This window comes from Rhipicephalus microplus, chromosome 3, assembly GCF_043290135.1.
Source record: "Rhipicephalus microplus isolate Deutch F79 chromosome 3, USDA_Rmic, whole genome shotgun sequence".
Taxonomy (NCBI): Eukaryota; Metazoa; Arthropoda; class Arachnida; order Ixodida; family Ixodidae; genus Rhipicephalus; species Rhipicephalus microplus.
The window spans coordinates 66,973,318-66,989,439 of record NC_134702.1 but is presented as its reverse complement, the minus strand read 5'-3'; the positions used below and the strand labels follow the sequence as shown (position 1 = coordinate 66,989,439).

The 16,122-nt window shown below is 42.7% G+C and overlaps 1 protein-coding gene across 5 annotated transcripts in view; it reads right to left on the bottom strand.

The window, feature by feature from the left end:
* The window catches only part of LOC119161320 (beta-1,4-N-acetylgalactosaminyltransferase bre-4-like), a 41,936-nt gene extending 28,265 nt beyond the window's left edge, over positions 1 to 13,671 (bottom strand). Inside the window, exons 1-2 of one of the 5 annotated variants that reach the window (XM_075889721.1) lie at positions 13,377 to 13,671; positions 2,538 to 2,747 (exon numbers count right to left, since the gene is read on the bottom strand). The gene's annotated coding sequence lies outside the window, so the exon portion shown is untranslated. Of the gene's footprint in view, positions 1 to 1,306; positions 1,659 to 2,537; positions 2,748 to 13,376 lie in introns of those variants that run through there. The other 4 variants (XM_075889720.1, XM_075889723.1, XM_075889722.1 and 1 more) reach the window with 4 other exon arrangements.
* Between the last annotated feature and the right edge of the window lie 2,451 nt (positions 13,672 to 16,122).

Genomic DNA, 16,122 nt, shown 5'->3' with positions numbered 1-16,122 from the left:
CTCCTTCCTTTCGGCTCATTCTACCTCAGCAGGCCCGTTATCCACACAATTTTTGTCTCGCCTCGAGCACTGCCGTCATCTGGCCCGAATCAACACCGCCATCTCTCAGGAAGCTCGCAAGTCTCGCTACGGCTCAACTCACCACGCTGTCACCTTTTTCGCAGGAGACGAAGTTCTGTGGACTCCCGTGCGTGTGCCCGGCTTATGTGAAAAATTCCTCAGTCGTTTTATAGGACCTTATACGGTGATTGAACAAGCGTCCCCCGTTAATTACCATATCTCACCACTTAACGCTCCCTCCGACCACCATTGCCGTGGGACAGAAATTGTTCACGTTTCTCGACTGAAACTGTATACCCGACGCAATTCTTAATATTGTCTCTAGCGCGGCCACGAGCTAGCTCTTCCTCATAATATTCATAAAGATGCTTTGAGAATAATATTATTCTTCACAAGACCTGCAATGGATCAAAATAGAATCGAAATCTCACCTTTCTTGATATTTCTATATTGCTATTCTGTTTTTCTCAAGTTTTATTATTACTCCATTACACGTTTTAGTAGTGCCCTGCGCAAACTGCGCCGATAAACGAACAAGCACAGATATAATCAGAAGTCGCATATGTAAAATCACACAAATTGCATGTTTTATATGCAACTTCTCTCCGACGGATACAAAAAGAAGGGCTAGAAGGCGCTCCCAAATGCCCAGTTTCTTGCTTGAAGGTGTTCCGACGCGTACTATGCTGGTGCTGCGCAACGCTCCAAAATTAGAAGTGGTGCTGCTCTGAAAGTTGCTCAAGTTTAAAAGTCACCGGTAGCATTTCAGATTTCACTCTTCTAAATCTGTTTCGTTGAATTCCAGAAGGGGGCGAAAGGATTAAGAAAACGAACATTTTATTACTACCCGTTGATAGTACAAAGGCGCGAAAATCAGCCATCCGGATTTCTCAGAAGAAAGCTCATTGGTTGAAGAAATGATCGTGCTGTTTTGGGTATCAACCCGAGGACGACGTTAGTTTTATTACAAAAGCTTTCTGTATAATATAGGTATTTCTGTACCAGGTTGGTGAAAAGTTGCGGTCATTCTCTGAGCACATGGAGCCCTTATTAGGAGAACTCCGGCGATTTCTCGGCATTCACAGATAGCGTTGAAATTTTCAACGTAGGTTTTCTCTGGTACCCCAATATGGGAAAAGCTATGCGAGTGAGAACTATTTCTGAAGTTGAATATAAGTAATGATAGCCGATAGCTACATGGTAAATACTGATGACCTTGTCTTTGCGACGTAGTTACGCACCTTACCTGGATATCTGAGCCGTCTCGCCGCGTTACCAACCAGCGACGAACTACGGAGCAGGCTCTTTTTACAACGGGACGACTGTGGCGACTGTTTACTAACCCACACTGCGTGGGGTAAAACGCGATGGTGGAGGCTGGTGTATACGTATAGAACTGAAGGCTTTGGCGACAGAGTAATGACTACCAGACCTGTTTGTAGTCAATCGTTTTCTTCGAAGAACACTCTACGATAGATGGGTCTTTGTGCTGTTGGGTACGTCAACTCGCACCCCGGAAGCAGAGCTTTTCACATTTTTTTCCGCTGTGACGGGGTTATCCTATGACGTCCGTATATACGTTGCACACTTCAGCTGCCACTCTTGTCTTCAACACATTTTTGTTTCTTTATTATTGATGAATCTGTAAGCAAATTAGAATAACTCATAGCAGTCATTCGACTGTCCATACATTTTTAAAACAGCTGGTAGTAGTCCCTTAATCCCTCTACCCAAGCGTAGAATAAGAATCTAGGCGCGTGCCTGGTGGACTTTCTTGCCTTTTTTTCTTCTTTTCTACCTCCCGTTCCTTCTCACTGCCTCTTTTCTTCTACCTCCTCCTCCTTCTCTATTGAATTCAGCAGCGAAGCCAAAGAACTGAAAAACAATGAAGACCACTGAAATTAGAGAGTGGTCCAAAATCACAAGATCACCGAGTTCAGGGGCCCGACCATGCGCACTAGGGCCCGACGTATTACATAGTTCATGACGTCGTAGTTTTTTTTATCACTCATACTGTAAACAGTTAGAAACTACGACAGGAATATTCGAAAGAACTCGGCATTGAACTGTGATTTTTGTACGATATCTACGATGCCCCGCCATGGTGGCCTAGTGGTTAAGGTACTCGGCTGCTAATCCGCAGGTTGCGGCATCGAAGGCCGGCGGCGGTGGCTGCATTGTCAATGAACGCGAAAATGTTGTAGGCCCGCGTGCTCAGATTTGGGTGCACGCTAAAGAACCCCAGGTGGTCGAAATTTCCGGAGCCCTCCACTACGGCGTCTCTCATATTCATATGGTGGTTTCAGGACGTTAAACCCCAGATATCAAATTAATCATCATCAACGATATCAATGACACGACTCATTTGCATATTGCAACTTGGCATACAGAAACATCACCTTGACTTTTTCATTAAACGAACGAGCCATAAAGTGAACATTGGTCGTATACCGAGTCATACGCCTGCCAAAGCTTACCGCAGTTGTCTCTTGCATCCATTATACGTTTCCATTCGGGTCGTGGTTTAGTGCGTGGAGTCTACAACCAAGCAATATACGGTTCAAAACAATGCTCCACTCTTCACTCCTTTGTCCAGAACGGACGCGGGGTTTCACTTCAGAACCGTGTCTTACAAATGATTTTGCAAATAAAATTTCCTTGGCAGCCAACAGCACTGACGACACCATCTGACACCGAGAAGAAACAATACAGGACGTTTCGTGACCGTCTTGCATTTGAAGACCTATCAGTTGTCAAGCCCTGCTACCTCCAGCCGGCAAAGCGAAAAATACTTTACTAAGAAGAAAGTTTCTTGGTAATAGATTGACGCATCTCTGCAGTCGAAAATAAAAGCAGTGTGATTATGCCCTTTTACTCTTCCATGTACAAGAAAACTGCGTCGGAGCAACGAAAGGGACTCGAACACAGCAGCATCATCCATGCATTTCAACTGTTCCCTTTTGCATTGCCAGCTTTTTGTTTTTCATCGAACTCTGGTAATTGTCGTTGTTGAAGTTCGGGTGTCTAAATTAATGTTCTCCGGGGAAATTAAAGCTAATATCCCGGGAGAGCTGGGGTAACCTATACTGTATGCACGTAAACAAGTACAGCGGTGTCTTATGATGTCTCCTACTAAAATTTCTACGTCATCAGCTAGGTCTAGGTATCGCACTAAGACCTACAAGATCACTCAGTGTTGTCTACAGACGTAAAAAGCATTACTATCACAGCTGCGTTGCAAAATCAGGTCCCATTGTGCGCAATATATCTTGGAAGAGAAATAAGCTGGCGTGTACACGAACACAGAAGAGGACAGATCAGACCGACTCAAAGGCCAATCTCTTCTCTTGTGTCCGCAATTGTGCGTCAACTTGTTGCATCACGAATCTGTACTATAAAGCGAATCTTTCTGTTCTGTTATTCTTTAAAGTACCGAACCCAAATACAGCGTCACCATTACACCCTGCTTGCTCTACTCAAAGGAATTTCACAGACGGTCCGTGGTGCTGTCTCAACGCCTATAGGCAGCAGATGAGCTACGGAGAAATTTCAGCTATGCTTATTTTATGTTGCAAATAAGAAAACGTGAAATATGCTGCTCTTCCCCCTTGCCTTCCCTTCATAAATGCTGAAAGTTTCGGTCACCGTCGACAATGTTTACAAAGCTACCTACGAAAATGCGCAACAGTCCTGTATGGCACGAGGACTAACCCTCTAGGACACTACGTGATCGCAATATAACAAACTCCGTTTAGACGCTGCCTTTGTTATTTAAAAACGGGTGATGCTCTGCGGCGCCTTCTGCCTTGCAATTCATCGGCTTTCTCGGTACATAATTCACAATGTGGAAAGGTGATGTTTTACGCACGCGGCGAAATTTAAACAAGTCGAGTCCCCCCCTGAGAGCGTGCCGTAGTAGAGAATATTGTCAAAAATTATGGGATCCTAAGGCTTCCCCTTTAGGAGTTTATGCAATATTGACATCCTGTTCCTGGTGCGTATTAATTGGCCTTCTGACTGTTCAGACATTCTTAGAAATTTATTAATCACCTTTACGACAGTCAGAAACAGCCTTTATTTCCACCCCGGAATCATTTTTTTTTTTTTTTGGTGCCAGATGGCCGTGATTTCACACCCCACAAATTATATTAGTGCAAAATTTACTGGAGCCTCTGAACGTACGTATATGCGACATCATGCCAAGTCGTGATAATTCATACCATGTGGGAATTCAATTTGACGACATTTTTTTCTAATAATGCCAAATTACTTCCCCATAATATTTTGGACTGTTTACTACAAGATCACCTGCGCAGTATTACAATGAAGGTTATTATTGCTACAGACGCATCGCAATATCACGAAAAATCAGGGGTTGGTATTTTCAGCCCGATTTTAGATTGGATTTATTCCCTTCGACTACCCAATTTCATACCCGTTTTTGTGGCTGAATTTCTGGCAGCAGTGCTAGCCTTACGCAGGTTAGATACAGCAATTACATCAGCTGTCATAATAACAGATTGCCTATCTCTCTGTGCGCTACTTTCTGTTGGTGCTGATAATCAAGTAACAAAGGCGTTCCGTGCACTAGTGCCTGCACATTTGAGAAAAGTACGATTAGTTTGGGTGCCTGGACATAAAGGTTTATTTATAAATGAAATAGCCGACTCCTTAGCTAAGTCGTCAATTAGCTAACTGATTCTACCACACTGTCCGTCATCCGCTTATGTGACTGTTGCTCGATTCCGCAGACGTACACTTATGGAAGTCTTTAGAGGTACAGCGCTAACAAACTCTACAGAATATCGCCATTTATTATATCCCTGGCGAAGAGACTTTTGCCGCACTCGTAAACAAGAAGTAGCAATCACAAGGCTGCATTGCCTGGTACCAAATATAAATTTCTATAAACACAGGTCTGCTCATGCACCTTCGCCACTGTGCGCGCTCTGGGATAAACTGGAAACAATCGATCATTTCTTTTTGACCTGCAGGCGGTTTAACAAATTACGAAAAACCCTTTTGGTAATGCCTTTACGTGGTATGGTATAGACGTATCTGTGCCTGTCATTTTGTCTTTCGGAGCTTCCATTTCTGAATGATTTAATGCGACAGTACGTGCGGCCGTCCGGGACTATATTGATGAAACTAATAGGTTCACTAATTAAACTATTTAATTATCCTAGTATGTCCACAAAATTATGTACGTATAAAAAGTAGAATATTGCTCTATTCTAATAATTTCGTTTATATAAATAATATTACGCAATACATTAAGCACCACACTTCCCTAGGCTATAGGTAATCTTTCTATTATACCTCCATTATTCCAAATATGATCAGTAATTTTTAAAACCACTCGATTCTTGGCCAATCCCCCATAGTGGTTATGCGCCACGATAAATAGATGAGCAACAGCAACTTCAAACAGTTGTTGCCTGAAACCTCTTAAAATTTGCTATGCGCTTACTATACGTGGCCTAAAGGGAATAGGCACAGTAGCATGAGGGCTTTTTGTAGTGGGGTACCTTATTTCAACCACGTCGCCATTATGATAACATAACCCGACGCCCGTTGGCAATGGATGCTTGTACCACGCATTATCGCTGCAATATTTCGTATTCACTGTTAATCATGTTTACAGGGCGCGTGTACTTGCGAAGCATGAAAGCTACTTTCACTGCATTTTCAAGCATAGGAACTTGTTTTCGCTGCATTCACAAGCAGGGGCGTGGCCGAGTGGTAGAACATCCGCTTGCCACGCAAACAACACGGGTGCGGTCCACACTGGGACCCAAATAACCCCTGGTTTGGTCCCCACTCTGCTCCAAGATCTTCTATCATTTGTTTGCCTTAATTGCATCCTTCTCAATTTTCTTCGGTCACGGATAAGATAATTATTTCGCTCACAATCAACGACGCTGACACCGACACCAGATTTTTTGCGATGCGAGCTCCTTTACGCTCTTGCGTTAATAGTTAGCATTTCTTCGGTGCAAGTGGGTGACGCCTTTTGTCACGCCTCGCTTGCTGTAAAATTAGATGATACCGCAAAATCGCTAACTACACGTACGCTATATCCACACCCACAACGTCCAACGCCCATACAAGAAGCGTTTGACGTACAGGGTGTTTTTCATTTCGGAAAGAGTATTTCGAAGAAAACGGCAATGAAGGTCGCGATCGTCAATGTATACAGCTTAAGACCAACAAGTATACAAGAATGTCTTCCTAATTCCTAGCATAAATGGTGCAGCCAACAGAGAATTTGAGCATTTGTTTTCTGCACTGGCATTTGCAAGGGTTGGTTATCACGATTCTGTGAAAAGATGAACTGAAAACCTTTGTCGAACGCAAATTACTGCATGGCCCCGCTTGGTATTTAGCTTATAAAATGCCAGCAAAGCTAAATCATTTGGTGTTTTGTTTTCCTTCGCGGAGAATGTACTTTATGATCTAAAACAGCAATATTTTTTTATCTAGCTATGGTTATTCTTCATTTTTCTGTTTTAAAACTTTGCTTTGGTGATATTTTATTATTTTCACAAGGTTACCAATTTCTGTGCTGTAACTGCCACTGCATTCCGCAGATATAATGTAACACGAGCACTTAGATTTGTTTCTCTCAAGCCAGTTTTTTACACTCATTAGTCTATTTCTTAGCTGCCGGCGGCATAAGTGGAACATATTTAGATTCTTTAGTATAACTCAGTTAACAATGTCGAGGACTTGAAAGACGCAAGTAATGCCATCGCGCCTATGAAATCAGTCACCACCCAACATTTATTATGACGGAAACTGCGACATTCAATGCTGCTAATAAGCATTCATTGCCTCATCTCATTCCATGACAATCGTGACTTGAGTGCCTTCGCGTGAGCTTATTTTGTATTTTCTTACGCACACTTACCAAAGTATATGTAGTATGGTTGATGAAAACATTGTTTAATCGACTTCAGCTTCTTGTCGCTATATTGTTTTTGCCTGACATGACTTGATCCCGAAGTATTCTAACTTGGTTGTAATATTTCAGTCTAAGCTTGCATAAGATCTCTTTTACGTTTTCTTTGTTTCGGCCCACTATTTTCATTCCTTTGGGAGTAAATAGAGATACTAATTAGTGAAGATTACCGTTAAGCACAATATGTTTAACGATAAACTTTTTGAAACCCATAATTACACTTTAATATATTTAATATCCCCTTCTGTTGAGCTCTAAAATACCGCTCATTCATGCATCACATGGCTCCAGAGGGATGCCTTGATACAATTCATTGTCGCAATAAAGAATATCTGTCCTGCTAAGACGCTCAGGTGGCCCATCTATTCTCTCACTGCATCGCGAGCATTCGCATCGAGTATAATGCACACCGCTGTCAAACGCAATTATGTGTATAGTAACTAAGTGCGCATCAAAAGTTTGACAGCTATCTTGGTCACAATGGCTGCTAAATATTTAACACCACTGTTGTCATAATTTTTTTCAATGAGACCCGCAGCTCGCGGGATCGAATCCCGGCTCCGGCGGATGCATTTCCGATGGAAGCGGAGATGCTGTACGCCCGTGTGCTCGGAGTTGGGTGCACGTTAAAGGACCCCAGGTGGCCGAAATTTCCGGAGCCCTCTACTTCGCCGTCTCTTATAGTAATATTGTGGTTTTGGGACGCTAAACTCCACATATCAATTAAATCAAATCAAATCATCATTTTCCGAAAGGAGCGCATTACATGGATGGCGCACTGGCGTAGAAGAACAGAACACATTCGCAGACACAAATAGCGTGTCCATGCGATTGTAAGATTCTGCCACGCATTATTGCATACATTGAGCAAGTGACTCTTCCTACTATATAAAATTCTTGCAGCGTGCTTTACGACGCAGTTTCACGTAAAGGCGTTGTTTATTTTGCAGAACACCTGCTTTTAACGCAAGAGCCCTGGCTTTGATTGTCAACTAGGCCTAGCATTTTTATTTATTTCTTGCATGTTCCTCAAAATATTGTTCACATGCGGCGACAATTCTCGGCTCACTTCCTTGACGCTGCTGACCACGACGCCACCGACGCTGACAGCAACGGGGTAGCAGAAAATTTTTTAAGCAGGGAGCTATTCAACAATATCGCCCTAATTTAAACGCTTGTGTGGTGCTCTTATTCAAATAAAACGTAAGCGGCAGTAGGCACAGACTCCTTAGTACTCACCAACGAATCCTAATTTGCATAAAAACACCATATTAGAGCATAATGTTAGACCATTTGTTTGCGCCTCATGTGACAAATGAGATGCTAACGATTAAAGAATTTTTTAGTTCATTGCGCGTGCATTGCGCGAGCAACTCAGTAGGGAACATTAACGTTCATTTTTTAAAAGGCAGACTGAATTGGATTTGAATAGTTTAAATACCATCTGTCCAGCTTCAATATTTGAATACGTTTTAAAGTGGCCACTCCAGCTTCATTTTGCTTCCAATCTCTGTTCCTGTCAAGTTATCGCGAGAGCATGTGCTGCGCATTATAATAATTAGCTCACGACATTATATTTCTCTTATAAATATCGTATGTGTGTCTTATGGTTTACAGCATGAAGAGCGAATAGAGGCCCCACACCATGTCATTTCCAACATGCATGCAACTTAGCCACTCCGTATTAGCAGGCACACCATGACAGTGGCTCGATGAGCACTTTTATTTCATCACGTAAGACGCATTTATTACCATCGTGTAATACTCTACTCCACTGCACTTCTCTTGTATGTGTACCATGCTGGAATGTCAAACACCAGCCGTTATCCGTTACACACGTTACGTAACCTGTACGACTTCATCTCTTCCTTGCAATTTTAACTAGAACATTGACAACCTTTGTTCAGCCTCTTATAGACACCACCGTGTTGAGTTTTAAATGCGAAACATTTTTTTAGCAAATGCAGCGACTTTGACCGCATCTATCTGTCTATCTCTCTAAATAACTGTAAAGAATTTATCTCTCCTGGCCGTTTTGATTATGGGATCTCTACCAATATTGGTATGACATAACATGACGGCATGATGAACATAAGTGACTGGCCGTAACACGAAAAACATGATATGTATATTACGAATTTCATGATTTATATGTCATGGTCTTGCTGCTCTTGCGGTGGTTTAGTTAACAATACATATTGCTAAACTCATTTGGTATATGACATGACTGCATGGCGAACATAAGTGACAGGTGCTAACATGCAAATTATGAACTGCTTGTCATGCAAGCCATGCCTACGCGCCACGCTCATGCTGCGTTGGTGGTCGTTTCGCTAGCTTCACATACACCAAATTCGGTATGACATGACGTAAATGCCTGACGAAGGTATACGACTGGTGGAAACAAGATAGTCATGTCACGTGTGTCATGTAAGAACACGACTACATACCACATACATGCATGGTGCGCTCACAGCCGTTTCGCTGGCTTCACATTTACCAAGCTTGGTATTACGTGGCGTGAATGGATGACGAAGGTGAATGACACGTCCAAACATGATATTCATGATATGCGTGTTATGTAGAACATGACTCCATGCTACGCTCGCGGTCGTTCCGTTAGCTACACTTATACCAAATGTGGTAGTACGGGACGTGAATGAATGATGAAGGCAGATGACTGTCACTCAGGCTACACAAGTGCTTTTTATCTCCCTAAGCCGCAATCTGACAATGGTTTGCACTCGAAACGGAAAATCCTGCCGACGACCATGGCCAAGCATTTATCTTCCTCACTGAACACTAATATTTCTATAGCAGCATTCGTGTCTAATCACATGGGCTGTACGTAGTACAATTCAACACAGAATGTACTTCCTACCACATTTCTCGTGACCAACAGGCAACATGGCAACACTAACAAAGAAACGCGGTGAGAATTACAACAGCCAATGTCAACCACGCTTGATCTACACGGAATTTGCGAAGCATCGGCGTTGAATGCGTAGTGTTGGCTTCTCCGCAGTGAAGATGAACCACCTAATACCACGTGATCGTGCTCGACGAATAGAGGTGGTGAACTTCAGCAGGTGGAGCGAGCAGCGCCCGAAAAAGTGTGGCACAACTCTGCTACCTAAAGGTAGCATATGCAGTAATTCTACATGTTGTGCAATGACAGCGTCCATCGCGTTGTTTACTTCAGTCACACTTGCGTAGGTGAGTTGTTCTCTAGTCATTTAAATGTCGTGTGCCACAATTGCTACATCTACGAAGACAACGCGGTCCTACGATGAGACACAGGTGCAAAAATAACAAATGTACATTGTGCTACAAATTCGTCTATTGCCACTACTATCATTTTCAAATTATACTTCTCAGCAGTGCCCCTGAAGTGCGCATTGCGTAGTCACGAGCTGATATGAATGCCCTGCTTCACTGCGTGATGCGCAGCTGCACGCTTCAGCACTGGACCGAACCGGAATGGCGACACCAGCGACTTCCCAAATGGAACCCAGAAATGAGGTTCCGCATGTCCCCTAAATTGAAACGAAAACTCGCAAGTACGATCCACCGCATTCGTCTTGGTGTGGCGTACACCGGACGTTACGCACATGTCATCGGTCACAGTGACACTGATCCTAATTGTGAACACTGTGATGTGCCAGAAACACTTGCGCACATATCTTGTGAGTGCCCAGCATACGTATGTGAATGGCACACTGATTTCTTCTACTGAACAATATCGCAGTAGGTCTTTAACTATTGAGAACGTGCTGTACCCTTGTCAAGACACCAACAGTGCAACTGTGTTCATGAGTAGTTATAACCTTTTTGGAAGTAACTTGACTCTATGCGCGGCTATAAAAATTTTCTCAGCTAGAAAGAATTCTATATACTCGGCTCTCTATCTCACCAACGTCATCCATTAGTCTTTCTTCTCCCTTTTTTTCTTCCCCAGTGTAGAGCAGCAGGCTAGAACAAGCTATTGCTCAGGCCGACTTCTGTGCCTTTCTGTAAATAAACCTGTCTCTCTCTCTCTCTCTTTCAAGCTTCTAATAGCGCAAGTCACCTATTCTCACTGTAGCTGCCCTTTCTTTGAGAAAAGATCTAACGTAGTTATACACTTTTTCTCCGCAGTTATAAGCCCCTTTCGCGTCTAGTGCGAAGATGACTCTCTGGGTGTGCGTGGTGAGTTTGTCCGACATTTTTTTTTATCTCCTGCAGGATGTCTTGCGTGGACAGGGGAGCTCTGAAGCCGAACATGGTTTTCGGGAAATGTCCACTGTCTTCGAGATATTCCACTATGCGGTTGTGCACCATGTGCTCGTACAGTTTTCCAGCACAGGAGGTCGGGGATATAAGTCTTAAGCTCTGAATATTAACAGGCTTGTTCAGTTTAGGAATCTTGATCACCTCAGCATGTTTCCATTCCGGTGGTACATTACCGCTATCCCAGCATTTGTGGACATATTTCAAGAGAACGTCTAGAGATGGTTCATCTAGATTCCGAATGGTCTTGTGATTTATTCTGACGTTGCCTAGTACAGTGTTGTGGGTGAGCTCATGAATACCATAGTACTCATAAAAGCGTGAATATACAGTAATGTTCTGCTCCGTACCAGCGAACTTCTCTTTAACTTCTTTAACGATGTCTTTCGCTTTTCCTTGGTGACTGTGTATAAGCCTGTGTGCTTACTGTTTTGCTTCACCTTTTGTCTCTATCTTGGCTAGTATCTTTTTAGTATAGCCCACGTACGCTTGGTGCTTAGAGTCCCTTGATGACTGTTACAAGTGTCATGTAAGTTCTTTCTTTCCAGTTCAGAATACTCTTGTGCCTCCTTGACCAACTTGAAGATTGAAATCTTTAGTTTGCGGTAGCAATTGTGACGTCGCAAGCGCTCCTTCGCGCCTCCCACAGGTGCAGTTAGTGAGAATCAACAACGGGGTGTCGTGTGACCATTAGATCACCCGTGTGTGCTTCTCCGCTCTTTCTACGATTCCTCGAGTCCACCTTTATATGTTGTCCATTGTAGTATCAACAACACTCTCGTCTTTGTGAAAGGCTTGCCAGTCCGTTATCGTTGGTTTTCTGTTTTTTTTTGTCGCCGATTTGTGATGTTGAATGGTCGTTTCTATTTTATAATGGTCGCTGGGCTAATTTTCTTCTAAGCAACTTCCCTCATAATGTTTAAGGCCTTCTACAAGCGTGAGATCCGGACTCGTGCTTTTTGATACACTGTTGGCAATGCGCGTGGGTGTCCGAGGGTCGTTTAACAGGGTGAGGTGGCGTGGCTGCGCCATGTTCTGCATGTCTTCTCCTTTTTGTTTCTTACGCCAGCATTCTGGCGTATAGGATTTTGCAGTTGTTCATAGCAAGTAGATCTCCTAACTGCTCAACCGGGGTGCCTTCGTCTACTTTGGGAATTATGTCGTGCACGGTGCCCGGAATTGGCTTGAGGTACGGTGCGAATTGCTCGTCCTAGTCGTATGTTTGTTGCTTATGCAAGTTTAAGTACACATTACTCCTCTTCGGTATTCACCAAAATCAGGTTCTGATGCCACTGCGTCTGTATGAAGACTTTAGCATAGAGTTCCTAGAGTATGACTCCGCATACTTGGGCTATCCTCTTATTATATCTTCGTATTTTAGTTTGATATCTTCATTCCTGTTTGAGGTCTGTACGCAATCTTGTAATGGTTTTCTGGGAGCATTGGGACGAAGAGAACCACTTGCTTGATTTGTTCTGACCCAAAAATGCTTGAGATGCTATTTGCTGCTTTGCGTCGTTTGTGCTCTGCTCATGGCTAGTGTGACACGGAGACTCCTCGTGCGTCTTCTCACTTACAGCAAATTCTTTCTTCTTCTGCTTGCTTTCTAAAAAGCATCATCTATGATCCGTTCTTGCATAATGTTTTTCAGCTATTGCCCTCGAAAATTGGTTCCACGTCGCCCATCTCTGCTTAATTATTTGTAAGTTGGTCAACAAGAACACAATAAAAAAATTTGAGAAGAAAAGTCTCGGGCACAACAGGCACTCAGGTGGCAGAAAATAAAGCGATGTGCATTAGAGATTACATGGAAAAGGATAGCACAATGCGCAGGTTGGCACTACCAGTTTAATTTTTTTTAATAACTACAAATCGCACTAAAACCTTTTTCGACTACATTCACTGTGGGCTATCTTAAAACTTTTTTTATCATAATAGGTATGAAAAGAAAATCCCTACGTAGTAAGGCTACCTACTTGTGCTGATAATTTTTGAAAGACGAATCACTTGCTAAGTGAGAAAGAAATTGCTTACAGACATAGTCCAAGTGCCCCAGCCTTTTCGGTGAACATTGCAACTATCTCACCTGGTGAACAGTGACGACGTCATCATCTTTTGAGCAGTGATGATTGCACTAGATCACTTACAGCGCCACGAGAACAAAGCAGTGCTACGACGTGGATGCTCGACGAGGATTTGCTAAAGCGTTTCGCCTAAAGCTTGCCGTAAGAGGGTATCCGTGTCCAGCCGTTGCTACTGAGATCTTGATCAATTTGACGAAGTCTGCGAATCAAGTGCTTTGTCAGACCAAACGACTACTGCCATAGTTGACGCGGCAAACACATGTCTCATACATCAGTCGGTATAACGCCCAGATGCGATGATATTTCTCTTTTCCAGCAATTACGAGCACGTTATATTTTTTCCCGAGTCTCGGGTACAATTTGAGGCCTTAAAATTCAGAAAGGTCATAGAAGATTGTTCTGGATTTAAATGTCAGCGCTGCGAGTAGAGCCGTTTTGAATGAGCAACGCACGCACCCACGATTCCGTCACCGTTTTTTATACATGCATATTGGCCGGCATAACGTCATACACAGAATGTAGTAAATTAATTGAATGAGAAATGCTGTACTTCATTCCACCATGAAGCTTGCAACAGCGAAAAAATGAATTCTCCTAATACAGAAAATAATATGCGAGGCATTTATGTTCAAGCACAAAAACGTCATAAAGAAACCACACGTGCAAAATACAATAAAAGTGAAATTTCTATTCCTTTCGGATTTCTATATCCATATGTGGCTGCAATTGCGCGCGTGTGTGTGCTTGTGTGTGTGCATGTGTGTGTGTGTGTGTGTGTGTGTGTGTGTGCGTTTCTCTCTCTATTTGATTCTCTCTAGGTGTGTGTGTGTGTTTGTAAGTGTGTGATTTTACTCTCTTGCATTTCCATCTATAAATCGGTTGCGTGCCATTTTTCACGTTTTTATTCTTATCTGATCGGAAAATTAGAGGGGCCCTGCTACACTTTTTGAGCATGGGCCGAAAACACTGCCAATTGGTAGTCGAGGCTTCTGAAAACACGCATGCCAAATATTAGAGCGCAGCCCTACGATTAATACGTGCGGCCTTGAATTTACTATGAATTCTCCAAGTCAGCACAAACTTCCTTGCCTTTTTCTCGACGAAACTAAAAAGCAGCAAGCTCAAAATCAATGCGTCACAAGCCAAGTATCAGCCATTGGCGGATTTGAGCCTGACAACCTCGCTCATTATTGAGACCGTCACCGGAGAACGCGACACGTCCACGCGTGCGCACGCCATTGCACTGAAAAGCATGCCTTCAAGAAAAAAAAAAGTATGCATTGTAACAAAGTGCGCGTAATGCATTTTCTTTCCCGGCACCATTTAAGGAGGTTCAGTTTTTTTTTTCTACTTCCTTGGTACCATTCCTCCCAGCTTAGCTTCCAGCACGTTCGTTGGAACGAGAAAAGAGAGAATGCAATTGTAGTGTGTGACAAATCTTCGCATCTGTGCTTGTACCAGATGGATTTCGACTTTTTTTTTTCGGCTTTGATTTAGTAAGCCAATAAGCTTCTTCAGTGAATTCATTTCATGGCTACACAGAAAACTTTGACAAGAGCTCGTTAAAAAGCACGACCTAATAATTGTTTTCAATAAAATATCCCTGCTTTGAATTACTGAGAAAAATTTTATTGCGCGTGTGCGACGTGTACTAGAGCTGATGGGATCACCACTATAGATAGTCGCACCGTCTAGAAGCGTCAATAAAATACTGAAAATAAAAAAAAATGTAATGCTTGAAAAAGCTTCACCACTTATGGGGTTACGTTGACAGTGATGACACGTGACGTTGTTACTCTAACAGCATGGTTTATTCTCAGTAGTTTAATCGGGCTTTGTTGATGTACCTAAAACAATCGCGTACTGCTTATATCGAAGAATAAAATGTCACTATATCCTTGTATAATATGGGGCGTTGCAGTGCCTAAAAGCAGAAGCACAAGTCAGTGCCACAAGATGGGTATTGTATATGAATTGCATGGAACATGCTGAGTTTTCCTGATATGGATTGATATGTCCCTTTAACGTCCGAAAACCACTATATGTTTATGAGAGACGCCGTAGTGGCGAGTTATTTTGAAAAATTGCTTCAGTTTATAACAAAAACTAAACACAAAAATGCTATCTTATAAAACCCAGAATTACTGCCAATAGCGATGTCTCAGAATAATCTCTGCGTTTTAGTGTCTTTGTTAGTTAAATAGTTAATTGGCACTGACGAGCCGATTTGTTTCGTGGCTTAGTTCCGGAGCTAGGCAATGTTGAAATGTACACTAACGCTTAAGATGGTGCAATACCATTTTTTTAGTAAATGAGGCATAAATGTTTTTTCCTTGCTCGGTAGAAGCAGACATATCTTCACTTTCGTCGAGGGCAAACGAAGCTTGAGCGCTCATGAAGTGTAATAACAGACTCGTACCTCCAATTCATCTGACCTGTCACGAAGTCAGCAGACTGCAGGTGGGCTGAAACACAGCATTTATTAAGTGCGTAACCATTTATTAATTCCTACTGTCTTGGCTATCTCTTTGCGTAGTATTTTTAAATAGCATATTGAGACCCTATCACGAACATCACGATGTAATGCTTCAATACCCTAGACGCGACAAGCTCACGAACACTGCCAAAGAACCATTCAAACGCTAATAAAAATGCATGGCTATATTTCTTCTAAAGAAGGAGACGTTTTCAAAAAATGTCGCGTTAAAAGTAAGGATGAACCTTTCACCAATGTGGGTTACCCGCAAT